Source organism: Phodopus roborovskii, unplaced genomic scaffold (genome assembly GCF_943737965.1).
Source record: "Phodopus roborovskii unplaced genomic scaffold, PHOROB, whole genome shotgun sequence".
NCBI classification, from domain to species: Eukaryota; Metazoa; Chordata; class Mammalia; order Rodentia; family Cricetidae; genus Phodopus; species Phodopus roborovskii.
Window position 1 is genome coordinate 37,826,511 of NW_026126433.1, and position 9,385 is coordinate 37,835,895.

The 9,385-nt window shown below is 40.8% G+C and overlaps 1 long non-coding RNA gene across 1 annotated transcript; it reads right to left on the minus strand.

Annotated features, from left to right (window-relative positions):
* Window positions 1–1,191: 1,191 nt before the first annotated feature.
* Window positions 1,192–8,907, minus strand: LOC127223536 (uncharacterized). The gene is made up of 2 exons (XR_007834638.1): window positions 8,777–8,907; window positions 1,192–1,431 (listed from the first exon to the last, which is right to left on the minus strand). It is a non-coding gene; the product is annotated as an uncharacterized LOC127223536 (long non-coding RNA).
* Between the last annotated feature and the right edge of the window lie 478 nt (window positions 8,908–9,385).

Sequence of the window (9,385 nt, forward strand, 5' to 3'; positions counted from 1 at the left end):
GGCTGAAATTGCATGCATGTGACAGCATGTAGCATAATCAATACATTGTTTGAGGCTGTTTCAAACATATTATGTGTATGGGTGTTTTGCCTGAATGTATGTCTTGTACACCACATGTCTGCACTGCCTGCATAAGCTAGAACAGGGCATCAAATCCCCTGGAACTGGAGATGCAAACAGTTGTTAGCTGCCATGTGGGTGCTGGAAATTGCACCCAGGTCCTTAAGAATCCATATCTCCAGCCCCAATCAATACATTTTTCAAATAACACAAACTAAGCAAAGTCCCTCTGTGGCTCCCTTCAAAGGCAGCTGTTGTCTCCTCTTGGACTATAATGAAGAACTTTGAGTTCTCACAGTAATCAGGTAGGGACTGATGAGGTAAATAATTAAGCATTGTCTGAACCATGACCCCTATGTCATTCACTTGCAGAATTACTGAGAGATGAGAGCATCTATAAACAAGGGGAAGGGATGAGTATACACCAAGTAGTGGACAGACTGCTTACCCTGGCATGAATCTAGTAAGAATCTTTAGCGTGGACTATACAGTGGCTTTTAGTCTTCCAAATCATTGCCAATGTTTGAAAAGTTAAATAAAGATACCTAGCATTTCTTAAAAATCCAGAAGTTCTGGAATTATTGGAATTCCTACATAGCAATAGTCACCTAACATGGGTGCATTTTTTGAAGGAGATATGTGGTCTCCAGGCAGTCACAGACCCTGCCACTTCATCTGTGTAACACTCAGCCTCATTTATTCACCTGCATGGCCCACAAGTACATTTGAGTCTAAGAACTTCTTTTGTGGAATATGTTCTGATGAGTCTAAGAATTGGGACCACAAGGCCAGTTTACTGTGAGAATACGTTTCTACTTAAAAATGACACTACTATTTTCCTTCCAAACCCACAAGAAACTTGCAATTGAATGCACAATAAAGACATTTGTAAGGATGTGACACAATGTGAATGTGCATGCCTATATATGTATACAGCTGGTGTTAACAAATGTTTATCACATAAGTTAACAAGAACCATTGAGAAGGTTGACCAACATTCTAAATCTTAAAAACATGGCTTATTGCTATGCATAGTACAGTTTCTGAATGCACTAGATTTTTCCCTTTTTTCTTCATTTTTTCATCCACATTTTAATCTCAAGATTAAGAACAGAGCAGGTGCTTCATTAATTAAAGCTTAATCAATTAATTAACCAATCTATTAATCTCCAGTTGGTCAGTCAAATTAGGTATGCTACAGTTCCATAGTGCGCCCATTGAAATAGTGAAACTGAGACTTCTTGGTTTGGAGATGTGGGTCTGGCCCTGCTGTCACTCTTTGAACAAGTCTCTGGGTTTTCTAGTCCAAAGTTTATTCATCTGTGGAACCCGTGGTCTCCAGGGTGACTTCCTGCTTTACAGCCTTTGTCCCTGTGAAAACAAGGCAAGAGGTAAGTGGCTGGAGCTTCAGGGCTTGCAAAGTCTAGCAGGGAATGATGAGGAGATACATCGTCCCCTATAATTAAAGCAAAGAGACTTCCAAGCGTCTGGGCAGCAATCCATGGAGGACCAACAATGGAACGTGAACTCATTAGTAGAATGTTGAGTAAGACTCAGAGAGGAAGAGAAGGCTGATGAGGAGGGAGCCCAATTGGAGACAGGGGATTATAAAGAAAGAGTGGGGAGAGTATTGCTAATTAGGTCATTTAGAAACTGAACAACTGAATGTAATTCCTCCTGAAGCATTAAGAAAACAGCCAGGGGAGGCATAATAGTTCAAGAATATATGCTAATAGGCAAAACCAGGATCCCTGAGTAATTCAGGACAGTAATGCCCAGGCAAACTAATGGATGTCAGGTGGGAAGCAGCGTCTGATTTTCAAACCAATCTCACTTGAACAGACAGATCTGAAAAAAAAAAAATATACATAGAAGAAGCACATAGTAAGCACTCAGAAAATATTTGTTAAATTGAATTATATTTGCAAAGGCTCAGGTGTGCTTTACTATTCTAAAACCCTAGCTTGAAGGAAATGAAAAATACAACAAATCTCAGAGTGATTATTGCTTTTTACAAAGAGTCACCAAGAAGACATTCTGTGCAGAAACCCCTTGTCTTTAAAATATGAAATTAAAATAATTCTATTTGCCCAGATTTCTCACTAGCATACATCAACAAGATGGAGTTCAGGATCTATATTGAATTTGTATGCAGTTGGGCCTAACAGCATCAGGCACAGTAGCTTTGAATAAGTGCATAAATCTTGAGCATTCATTATTATAGAACAAAGCATCCCAGATTAATAGTTTCAAACAACTGCTACTTTCTTCTCTCATAATTCCATATGTTGACTGTGGAAGTTCTTTGGGGGGGGGGTCTTTCTCCAGTGTGATGACCAGCATATGTCAGTTGGTGGTAAGTTATTTAGAGACCAGGGGACTATGGTAACTCTTCTTACAATTTTTCAGCCACCACCACCACCATCCCGTGTGGACTCTCCATGAAGTCAGTCCAGCAAGGTGGACAGACATCTCAGATGGGTGTTAGGTATTCCAAAGCATAAAATCAGAAACCATCAGACATCTCAAGTTTTTGGGCTAGAGCTGGGACTTCTGGAAAATTCCACTGGTTAAAGCAGATCACAGGGCCAACCTGTGACTCTATGCCTGAGGCAACAACAAAAGAATATGACTCTGAGGAGACATGGTTAATTGAGGTTTGCCCTCCCTCTTCCTGTGGAACAAGAAGGAGGCTTAGAGTCATGCACTTTCAAACACATACCGTTCTTTAGACACAGGAAGGATGACTCAGAAACAACACCCAAAGCCCAGAGGTTGAAACCCAAAGCTGAGAGGAATGATCCCAGGAAACAAAAGTGGAGTTTGAACTTGGAGTGTCCCTTGACTTCAGTGGAAGAAATCAGGGACTGAGCCAGTTAACTGCGGAATTGCTGTAACCCCTTCCTTCTTTAGAACAGTGGCTGCTGTAGTTTTCTGAACCTTTCACTCTCTGTGGTGGTGAATGGAGGACAAATGGATTGCTCTCTTTATTGATCTTTGTTTCTAAGAGAAATCTCAACTATTGCGTTGTGATCCTGGACTTTCGGCTGATTTCATACAGCATTAGGTTTGCAAAAGTGAGGGAAGTTTTCACATCAGAAGACATGAATCATGAAGGTGGCTTCGATGGGCCACAACCCCCATATCCCCCACTTCCCCTAGGACTTATTTCAATGACATTGCAGGAACTGGCCCTCCGCTGGCTAGTGGGAAGAGTGCATGGTTGGGGGTCTCCATTTTCTTCACTTTTTTAGATGTTGAGTCTCTGTATAAGAAGTCTGGCTGCCACCATTGAGAGGCCGCCCTTCAGGATGACATGGAGAGTCCATGCAAAGAGGGAAAGGTACTGATATGAAGAAAAAAAGAGGCCCAGCAGATCCCAGCTAAGACTCCACTCACTCCAAAGAACACCAGATAGACTGGCATATAAACTGTCAACCAGGTCAAACATAACCATACGATAACATTTAGTTTTAGCCATTGAATTTTAGGACAGTTTACTAACCCAGCTACTGGTAAATCCCCCCCCTCAAAAAATGAATCAGTGGGTGATTATGGGCGAAATGTGATACTTAAGGGGGGTTGTTATGTGTTCATGCATTAATCCAGTTTAGAGATGCAAGGAAATGTATGAGAATATGATATGAAAAAGAAACCTCTCATCTATGCTGGCTAAGAATCAGGAGAATCTCATAAATTATGAATCATGTTTATAGTCAAAACATATCTAAACCTCCTTATGGCCTATGGATAATAGAAATTCCTTTGACCTTTTTCCAATTTGTTTTTGTTCTAATCTCATCATCTTCTAGACCTATACTTGTGTGTGTGTGTGTGTGTGTGTGTGTGTGTGTGTTATATTTAAATGTAACTATTGAAAACCTGTGCCCACTTTAGGACCGTTATTATTATCCACTTCCTAAGCCCCCCACCAATAGTGAGCTTAAATCTACATTAAAATTGTCTCTTAATTAATTGCAGCAATTGAATAATTTTGAAATTCTTTTCTGTACTGTTAAAGCAAGCAATCCAACTTCACCTCACAAAAGGTCTCTGGAAATGACGCCTCCAGCTGCTACAACCATCAGTACTGATGTGCATCTCTCAGCATCACTGTCAATGCTAGCCAAAGGTCTGTCCTCAATTCAAGGAATATGTATTGAGCCCCTGCATTGGCATGGAGAAAAAAATGGTGCTCCTTTGGCTCTACTTATATGTTTCACCCTGGGGAATCAGGCTTAACCTTAGATACAGAAGACAGTTTTAGTTGAAAGCTGGGCATCTCCACACTATTAATTCCAGCACCCTCAAGGTGGCCTTGATGCAACAGCCATGGGAAGCCTCTGCTCCAGAGACCATCGACGTGATAAAGTGATGTTTGAGGTGTTTGTTTGGCAGGAGCATGGAGATAGTTTGTGGAGAGTGGAATGGAAATTGATCTGAGTCTAACCCAAGGTAGACATGAAAGGAGAAAGCTGGGTGAAATGTACAATGTGAAAAATAATGAGATTGGAAGAAAAAAAGTGATGTCATTTACATAAAAATGTAGGAATGTGGAGCAGCTTGAAAAGCAGTAATGGATGGAAGATCTGCCCAGAATTACAGTTATTCATTCAGATCAGAGAATAACTTGAACAGGGTTATTATATGGACTGTTGGCAGCAAATAAGTGTTTGGGAAGTAGATAGGTAACACACAAAGGTACAAATCCAGGGTGCTGCCATGTGTTTCGGTGTGTGTCCCATTTGAATTGGCCGTTGTTTTTCCCTGCCTTCCAAATGACTTCATGTTCCAAAATCTGATAAATAGCTGAGAATTCCAGAGGGCTCCCTGTGGTGATATATTGTTTATGATCTAATACAACCACTGAAGACCAGAATGCAAAGCTAGTCATACTAGTAGCCATAGAAGCTGGGCAGTGATGGCACACACCTTTAATCCCAGGACTCAGGAAACAGAGACAGAGTGACTCAGACTAAAAGAGAAACAGTTCACACCTTTAATCCTAGCACCAGAGAGGAATATAAGATAGGAGCAGGGAATCAGAGCTGGGAATTAGTCTCCAACCACGTTGAGGACAGTGGAGAGTCAGTTTTCAGTCACAGGGAAGACAGGATCTCCATTTCAGCCTTGAGAGAGGTAAGAGCTACTGGCTTGGCTGCTCTGCCTTCATGGTCTTCAGTTGAAACCCACTATCAGTCTCCAGGTTTTTATTATTCATGCTACAGCTGCCTCATCAGACTCCTTCCTGAGGATATCGTACTTCTAGAGTACCCAAGAATCACAGTAGAAAGGAGATGCTACCAAGACAGACCACAAAACACCAAGCCTAATTTAACACCCAAAGGAGATTCACTACGACCTTCTCACCAAGCAAAGTAATAAAATTCCATTACATATGATTCAAACAGACTTTGTATATGGAAAGAAACTTGATGCCCTACCAACAGCTTAGTAACATCTCAGCATCCCTCAAGTCATTTGAAGAAGCTTCTTTCTTCACTCATGGATCCAGATATTCCTGTATTTAAGCCAAAAATTGAAAACAAATAATACTGTGACAATGAAACCATGCATGGATGGCTTCAGTTCAGTTCTGACATTCGGTGTGACCCATTGCTTTATGCTTAAGAGTTTAAAACAATAGAACAGAATTTGAAAATCATGCTCAAATGAATCTGAACTCTGGGTGCCGCTTTAATATATTTTTATCATTACTTTTGTTTATCCCAAATTGCTTACTTGTATATATTGTGACCTTGCACCCTCTGTCCCCACTTCTCTCAGCCCCTCCTTCCTCCTGTTGGCTTCCTTTGTTCCCCCAGACCACTTTAATTCTACTTCCATGATGTGTGTATGTGTGTGCGTGCATGTATGAAAATGTGTTTGTGTTGGGAGGGTTGTGTATTTATATAAAACCTGGGAACCAAGATATACAATACTTGTTTTACTTGTTTGTTTTTAAAAATACTTTCAACATTTAACCCTTAATTTTTTGAGAATTTCATATGTGAGTGTTGTTACATCATTTCTGCCCATCCATCTTTCTCCTTTATGAGTTCTTCCTCTGTAATTATTGTTATGTACTCTGTGTGTGTGTGTGTTGTGTGTGTGTGTGTCTTCTTCTATGTGTAGGGCCTTGTGATATTTCCATCAACAATAGTGGCATGTCAACTGGCCAAAGGAGACAGTCTAATTTAGATGACCATATATTTGAGATCCTAGGAGCCCAGCATCCCTGTTATTTATAGAAGACACTATCCTACAGCAGATATCCTGGCCCAATAGCTCTTAAAATCTTTCCACCCCCTCTTTCTTGATGTTCCCTGCTTGATATATGCCTTTCCAATACTGGTTTAAATTACTTAATATGATTGCATACAGTTGTATCCATTTTCCTGATAACAGGAGGACTAAGTTCTTTATGGATTATGGGAAAATTCCATTGTGTATACATAACACATTTTCCTTGTCCATTTTCTATTGTTGAGCATCTAGATTGGCTTCACAGTTATCTACTTTAATGCATTTTCAAAACCAAAGTATATAGTTGATACCTCTTCTGTTAGGGGCCAACTATAATTTATACTGTGCCATTATAGCTCTTTAGTAATTGTTTGGTGTTCAGACAACAAAATGTTTTCTTTTAGGAAAGACCATTTTGTAACTATTGTGGCACATAGTGACAAAATTTAAATATACCAATTTTCAGTTGGCTTCACTTTTCTTTTAATTTTTTTTCTTTTTAGATAAGCTTTATTATAAAAATTGCAAATAAAAAAATTCAAACTTCTCTTCAGAAATGTACCCAGTTATTATCCACTCCCATGGTGAACCATTCTCACTACCTCTTGCTGTGAGATGACATTGAGATGTCTCCGTTTCCCCGGAGTAAATGGTTACATGTCAGAATGAAGAGACAGACTGGAGGGAGTTCTCTTAGTCACCTTTGAACAACCCATGTGTGGTTACCTTCTTTGCCATTACCTCCCCCACATAGTCTCACTTTTATACAATAACCAAAATAAGAACTATCATTTTACCTCTTCTTCTGGGCCAGGTCTCACACAAGGCACTTCACAGACCGAATCTCATTCAGCTCTTACAGTGTTCATCTTCAGCACATCTGTCTGTCCTGCCTTGTCAGCAAGTGAAATAAGCTTGGAGAAGCTGAGCAAGTCACCCAGGTACTGACTACGGGTTCTCCACAGTATCCGTCCCTTTCTCTCTCTTTTCCTTTGACATACTGCTAGATCATGAGCTTAACTCTATTGCATCTAGACTAACTGTCACAAATGGAATGAAGAGAAAGTGATTAATGCCACCCTCAACTGAAACAAGTCCCAGAAGATTGTCCCTACTTGTTTTCTTCCTGTGTCTGTGGGATGAATTCAGAGGATGTGCTGGAAGACTTGAAGGAAGGAGCCTGGGCTGTGTACTAAGGATCCATAGAAACATGAAGTAGGATGGATATACACATGTAAATCTACATATAAATGAATACACACATTCATAAACTGGAAACATACATAGACACATATAAGTAGCCTGGTTATGCAATCTTGGCTTACAGAGTTAAAAAACTGAGGGGTCTTAAGACTTGTAAGCTTGGATCCAGCAAAGCTGGTGGTATAAAGGCCTGTGAGCCAGAGAACTGTGGGTGGAAGACTGATGCTTCTGTTCAAGCCTTCAGATGTAAAGCCAGAGAATCTTCCATTTCCCTATACTTTTCTTCTACTCAAGGCCACGGTGGGTTAGGTAAGACCCTCCCACACTGGAGAGGGTGAACCCCCCTCAGCACACCAAAACTTTCTGCTGCTCTTTTCAAGACACACTCTCACAGAAATAATATTTAATGAGATACCTGGACATCCTGTGAGCCAATCAAGTTGACAACATAAAGTTAACCATCACGGTTCCTGCATCTCTCCTTGAATATATGTAAGCATGATCAAGTTCAAACTAATTTTCTGAAAGATGAGTCACTACGTGGAATTGAAATAAGCCATCTCAGCTGAGCCAGCTAAGTTTAGCCAGCCCTCAGCCCTCTTTGCATCTGACCACAGATGTGTGAGACACAAAAATTACACAGACTACAACAAGGGAGAAAAATACATCTTTATTGTGAGAAGACACTGTGAGCTTTATATTATATATTATCATGGTACTTTTTATTTTGTTTTGTTTGTTTGTTTTTTGAGACAGGGTTTCTCTGTGTAGCTTTGGAGGCTGTTCTGGTACTCACTCTGTAGCCCAGGCTGGCCTAGAATTCACAACGATCTTCCTGCTTCTGCCTCCCAAGTGCTGGAATTAAAGGCATGTGCCACCACTGCCCAGCTATCACTGGTACTTTTAATTAACTCTAAAGTCTCTTCTTTCAAAAGGCAGAAAGCCAAGACTGGTGATGAATGCCATGTTCTAGTAAAGGTCTCCCAATGTCACCTGGCTGTTTAGAAAACCTTACACACATGCTTTCACCACTACTAGAAAAAAATCTTGGGAAACTCCCACGCAGGAAAGCTTTTGTTACATAACAAGCCACTCCCAAACCAAGTACCTTACAATGAAACAACCCCACATAAATACCATCCCTCAATCCCCCCCCAAAGAAAACCATATTTCAGTGCACAAGTGTGAAACTCTGCAGTATTTGCTGGGCTTAGCTGGGTTGTTCTGCCCACCTAAGCCATGCTCTGCTAACATTAACTGGGCTCACCCAGGTATTTGTGAACACCTGAGGGTCAGCCATGAGTTGGGTGATGAAGTAAGCATGACTGAATCAGTTGCATATACTTGGGGTCTCTTCCTCCAGTAGACTAGCTGAGCTTGATAGCTTGGTAGCCATGGCCGGAGCCACAAGAACAGCAAGGGGACAAAACTGCATGTTTCCAAGTTAATTGGTTGAAGAAGGTTCAACGGCTATAGCAGGAAAGAGTGTGGGATGCCATTATCAAATTCCTGTGAATGGAGAGGTGAGAACAAATGGGGTCATTACCACAAGCCATCTGCTGCAGTATCCCAGGATCATTGTGTAGGGACCAAAGTGCAAACAGTTTCTCCTAGCCTCTGACCCTTCAACCTCCAGCTAACCAACAGTAACAAAGTCTTCACTACGGTAGTGCCAGTTAGTCCTTTTTTTTTTTTTTTTTTTTTTTTTTTCTTTTTTTCTTTTTTGGCGTGTGTGTGTGTGTGTGTGTGTGTGTGTGTGTGTGTGTGTGTGTGTATTAGAAACCACACTTGGAAGGAAGTGGCCCATTCATTGCTCTCATGCTTCAGCAGGGCCCTTGGAGGCAGAACCCTATACTCTGTCTGACTGAAGCGTGTT